General features: G+C 35.2%; 1 long non-coding RNA gene across 1 annotated transcript; it reads left to right on the forward strand.

Moving 5' to 3' along the window:
* The first annotated feature begins 2,680 nt into the window (after window positions 1-2,680).
* LOC141589590 (uncharacterized) lies at window positions 2,681-4,981 on the forward strand. The gene is made up of 3 exons (XR_012520472.1): window positions 2,681-2,849; window positions 2,931-3,039; window positions 4,794-4,981. It is a non-coding gene; the product is annotated as an uncharacterized LOC141589590 (long non-coding RNA).
* The last annotated feature ends 431 nt before the right edge of the window (window positions 4,982-5,412 follow it).

Below are 5,412 nucleotides of genomic sequence, written 5' to 3' on the forward strand. Positions count from 1 at the left end.
GATAGATTGAAGAAATAAAGATGGAAGAAGAAGAGGAAGGAATCAGGAAAAAATAGAAAACAAATGGATTATGTAGTAACCTGTTGAGAAACCTGTGATATCAGGTCAATTATGGGATCGGTTTAGTACAAGTTAAATGATGACAAAGTTCGGATTTTTCTCAGTTAAACATTAGGTTGGATTAATATGAGAAGATGAGGCATAGGTTGGATTATTCCTATAAAATAACCCTTTTATATATATATATATATATATATATATATATATATATATATATATATATATATATATATATATATATATATATATATGATGTAAATATATATATGATGAAACCTAAAATATGTAAGGACTCAGTTCAAGGTATGCTTATGACGGACTGAGATTACTGTTAGCTTAGCCGATCGTGTGTGTACATGTTGAACCGTTTTTTTTTCTTTTTTTTTTTAATTATTAACACAGGAAAGATTATAACAAACAAGACATACATAATATGACCTAACAAAGGTTCTACAGGATCTACGGTTAGGTTTGCGGATGGGAAATTGGGTACTCACAACATTAAAATACCCGAGGGTATCTCTCGCTTTTGTGCTCACCCAGTCATATTGACCAGGCAAGTTGCCAAAACACGACGTTATGAGGTGGAAAATATGTGTAAGGCCTAGTCGGTCGAATGGACCTTCTAAGTATACAACATATTTTACCGAGGGTGAATTAGGGTAGCTTAAAATGGCATAATATTGGCTTACGGAGAGCCTATACCTTTTTTGTCTTAAATAGTACTCCCTCTAAATAACATTGTTTGCCCCATTTCTCTAATATATGAGAGGAGTATTTTATTGAAATGGGGCAAACATAGGTGTTGGGAGGGAGTATATAAACAAAATAAAGAACGTAAATAACAATTCAGTTTTATGTATACAATAGTAAAGAATAGATAAGCATACGAAGAATAGTGGTCTCCATAGTTTTGTAGATTAGCATATACTGGGTTAAATATCTGTTTTATTATAGCTTAATTTACCAACCTAATGCATGCAGCGAGACACCTCAACCATCAAACAATTATTTGTCCGACACGTTAGTTTCATATACAAAGTTATACGCTATTAAATAATCAGATTACCATTAAGTTTTACTAGTACGTAGCTTTGTATTAAATTAAACAAATCGTCATATAATATTATAAATAAATTTCAAGTTTTACCCTCTTAAAGTCCCCAGCAGAGTCGCCACTGTGAGATCCCGTGAAAAATCTCAATTTTAAAATTAATAAATAATAGGTGTCGACAGTAGGTTTTATAAAAAAAACATACAAAAATAAGTTAACGGAAAAAAGCCCCTTTTGATCCCTGGAATGGGGACTGATCCGTCACTCCGGTATGAACAAAGATTGCGGATTCGGGGGTAAAGGTACGGTCAGGGAAGGTGTTAGGCACCCGGACCGCCCATCAAACTGACGACCTCTACTACTTATTTATAATATTATATATTTGACGATATAAACAAAAAAAAAGTTTTTTTTAAACAATTTTATACAAACTATTTACAAACAACGAAAGTTAAATTACGATAATATAAGAAGTAAGGAATAGATATGACACCCTCAGGCCTACCTGGATATGGCGTTTCGACAATTAGCTTACTCGAACGGACTTTAGGGCATCTTTATGCTCAAAATAGGATGGGTGTATGTATGTGAGGGTATTCTGGGAAGGTAGTATTTTGTATGGAATAGTATTTTCTGAAAAGGTAGTATATTTCTATGAATTTTCTGTGTGTTTATAAGGGTGTAAAGGGGAGTATTTATACTAGTTAGGACGGGAGTATTTGACAAGATCTGGAATTTTTGTATAATAAAACTATCCTATACAAGTTCATCCGTAAACTCGTGTAGAAGATGGAATTTCCGAAATATTTAGCTGGCTTTTTTATCTCTTTGATTTTTCAATTGACATTCTCCTGTAACTCTGCTACTCGGCAAACTTCATCCGCAAGTTGACTAGTTGAATCTCCTATATGGAGTACGTTTCCCTAATAGTATGGTAATCAAATTTCCTATTGTTGTCGGAAACGTCCTTACACACCATCATGCCTCAACAAAAATAATTAACTTTATTTAGGCTGGGCTATTAATTTACCAAAAAGAGGGATAAGGGCTTGGAATTATAAGGTGTATGCTTATTATTTGGCCCGATTAAGTGTCGTATTGAGTACGACCCATAAAATATGTGTAATGCCCCGTAATTTCGTACCGTTAAAATATTTCAAAAATGATTTATTAATCAAATAAAATTTGATATTTAAGGTAATTAAAGTAAAAATAATTCAAAGAAATATAATATTATTATATTTTGAAGAAAAGTGTTTATTTTGATAGTTTTGAAATGTTTAAAAATAGTTTAAACCGTGTAAAATCTTTTATTTCGAAATAAGGGCGTATCGGGGGGAAAATGACAATTCGTTTGAACGTTGGGTAAACGAATTTGGAAATGGGTCGTATGAATACTCAATTTTATTGTAATCTCGTGTTTAAGGACTTTGGTCTTGACGGAATTTGCGTTTGACTTACGGATTTAATTATTATTGAAACAAGTCAAACCCGACTCGTAAAATCCCGACTAAAAATCCCGCACTTCCTTTTTCCTCCTTTCCTTCCTCCCTTACGCGGACCACAGCCCTCATCCCCTTCCATTTTCTGGTTTTTCTATCTTTCTTCATCCTTGACACACCAAAACACCATTTTTACCAAAATCAAGCTCAAATTCACCATATCTTACTCGTTTCTAGTCCGTTTTTCGCATAATTTACCTTTCCGGAATCCTCTCGTCGCGATCTACAACTTGGTACAATTTAATTTCAGTTTTCTTGAAGTTGTGGTATTTTCGGTTTATATGCTTATTATTGTGTTTTAATTGTTTATTTAGGTGAAGGATTGGAAGACGAGTTCGGGGACTCGTATATTGTAGAGGATAGCGGCTAGTTGTGGTTAGGGTTTCGGTTTTGAGGGGCTAATTGCTCATTTTCTAGCTTAAGGTAACCTATTTCGAGTTACTCGACGAAAGATCGTCACATGTGTGTTGTTTTTGTATGTTTTATGATTTTTTGTTTACGTAGTAATTTTCACATGTTTAAAATGGTTGCATGCATGTCAATTGTTAGATTAAATTATCATAATAGTATGGAAATGATATGGGAACGATTAGATAATGCTTAAAACGGGTTAAAATGAAGAAAAACGGTAAAAAAAGAGGATGTTAGGGTGGCGGCGGCCGGCGAGCCGTGATGTGCCCACGGCTAGCCCACGGTTGGCCCCTTCGGTCCGTTGCTTGTTTCGCGGTTTTCCATGCTTTGTCCGTCATTTTAGGTTCATCAAGGATATAATTAGAATGAGTATACATGGTTAAACTTGTTAAGGGAATCATAAAAGTAGCTAAAAGTTATGTTAATGGTAGAAAAATTATGTTATATCGACTATTATCACATGTTAGGATAATTTACAAAATGAAATGGTAATTAATAGGCTCAAAATGAATTTTATAGTGATAATTGTAATGTTTTGTTGATTGTGCCGAAAAACTCGAGCCTTAGTCCCTTTGATCGATGCGATGTCGATTAATTGAGTGATTGGTCACCGCAATTTGACCCGCACTGTCCGCAGGTCAGGGGTTGCGGGTAAAAATTCGGTTGAATGATTTAGATAATCGGCCTTTTTCTTGTTTTAGGCCATTTATTATATCTCTATTTCACATGTGTAGTTAGTTGAATTTAAATAGCTTCTTATTTAGTTAGTTGAATTTAAATAGCTTCTTATTTTGTAGTAATGGTCCTAGTTTCCCCTAAAGCCTTAAATATTGTTAGAATTGCTAGGATTGGAAATTAGTATTGAGTACTTATTGAGGAACTGTTGGATTGTATGCTGTATATAGCCTTTCACATGATAGAATATTAGATTTTATGTTGGTAAGTAGGACTTTTTGCCCTCTTATGGTTAAGTGGGTGTCTTAAATGACTTGTGTGGTGAGTCTTGTGTGGTGTGGGCTAAAGTATTCAAGCTGGGACTAGCTGGGACTAGGTCCTAGGTGAGTATTTCGGCCTTCATCATAGATAGGTCTTTATAGTCTCTGACGAGTATATGTTCACTGCTTGATAGCCTTTGTGTTCCTGACTAGTGGATTTATATCCAAGTTGGGGCATGACCTCAGGTATTTATTTTGATAGTATGGGGTCAGCTTAAGTACTAGCCAACCCTTCGGTGGTGCCCTTAGGGTACTCACATCACTTTGTTTTAAAAAAAGTTGTGGGTCTTGGGTGCGGTGGTGTGTATCCGCATGTCTAGGTCTGCGCAGATTTTAGGCTAGGGTTGTGTTGTCTCTTGGCCATGTTTTCTTAATAGTAACCGCTGAGCCAAGATACCGGTTCGATTACCTTCCCTACCTCGTGGTATAGACTCGAGTTACAAAGTGACTATTGACGGTGCTAAGAACTTATGCCTGTCTTTGATATATTGCCCTTTCTTGTTTGATGATTCTATGAATCATAGAAAGTGAGATGCAAGCCGGCTATGGTTGATAGAGTTTGGATTACAATTTGTTATATGTTTCACATGATAGTCTAGTTTGGTCAATTTAGGGCTCATATGTTAGAATATTGGATAATTGATTTATTTATCATCTTGTTTACATGTTTTACTACATGTACATTAATTTTGACGATTCGTGGCTGGGAGGACTCGAAGTTACTCCCCACTGAATTGTGGCTTTCGTGTTTGTATAAAATGCGATTGACAGGTTGTTGATTCTTTGTTGGGGTCACAGACGAGCTAGTGAGCAAGGAACCTTGGACCTAGTTGGCTTTCTTTTGTAGAAACCTTTTACACTTTTGGTTTGTATATTATTTGAAGGGACATATGTCTCCCTTTTCTATTTTTGGTTTGTATCCTTATATTTCCGCGTCTTTAGTTATGTATGTAAATTAGTTTATCACCATTGCGGGGGTTTTTGACACTCTTCTTGAGTTGGATTGGTTGTGAATGGTTTAGGAAGAAATTTTTTTGAAATTGCAGGTTTTTGACTAGTTGAACCATTTACAAACATATCCTACCAGTTTTTCTGTAGAATTTACGTATTTAATTAAGGCTAGAATTATGGGTGTCACAGTTGGTATCAGAGCCTATTGCTCCCAACGCACGTTTGTGCACCCCACTTAGAATCACTTGACCTTTAAATAATAAACTTGAGAGAAGGGTAGGATGGGTAGAGTTAGGATTTTATGTGGTAGTCTGTTTGTGATTGCTAATTGATAGGTACTAATTAATTTTCTTCTTTTTAAGATGGCTCCGCCAAGAAGAGATATTGATGATGCTATCTTACTAGTTCTTACCCAAATTCTCCAAAATCAACAAAACCA

Source organism: Silene latifolia, chromosome 1 (genome assembly GCF_048544455.1).
Source record: "Silene latifolia isolate original U9 population chromosome 1, ASM4854445v1, whole genome shotgun sequence".
Lineage (NCBI taxonomy): Eukaryota > Viridiplantae > Streptophyta > Magnoliopsida > Caryophyllales > Caryophyllaceae > Silene > Silene latifolia.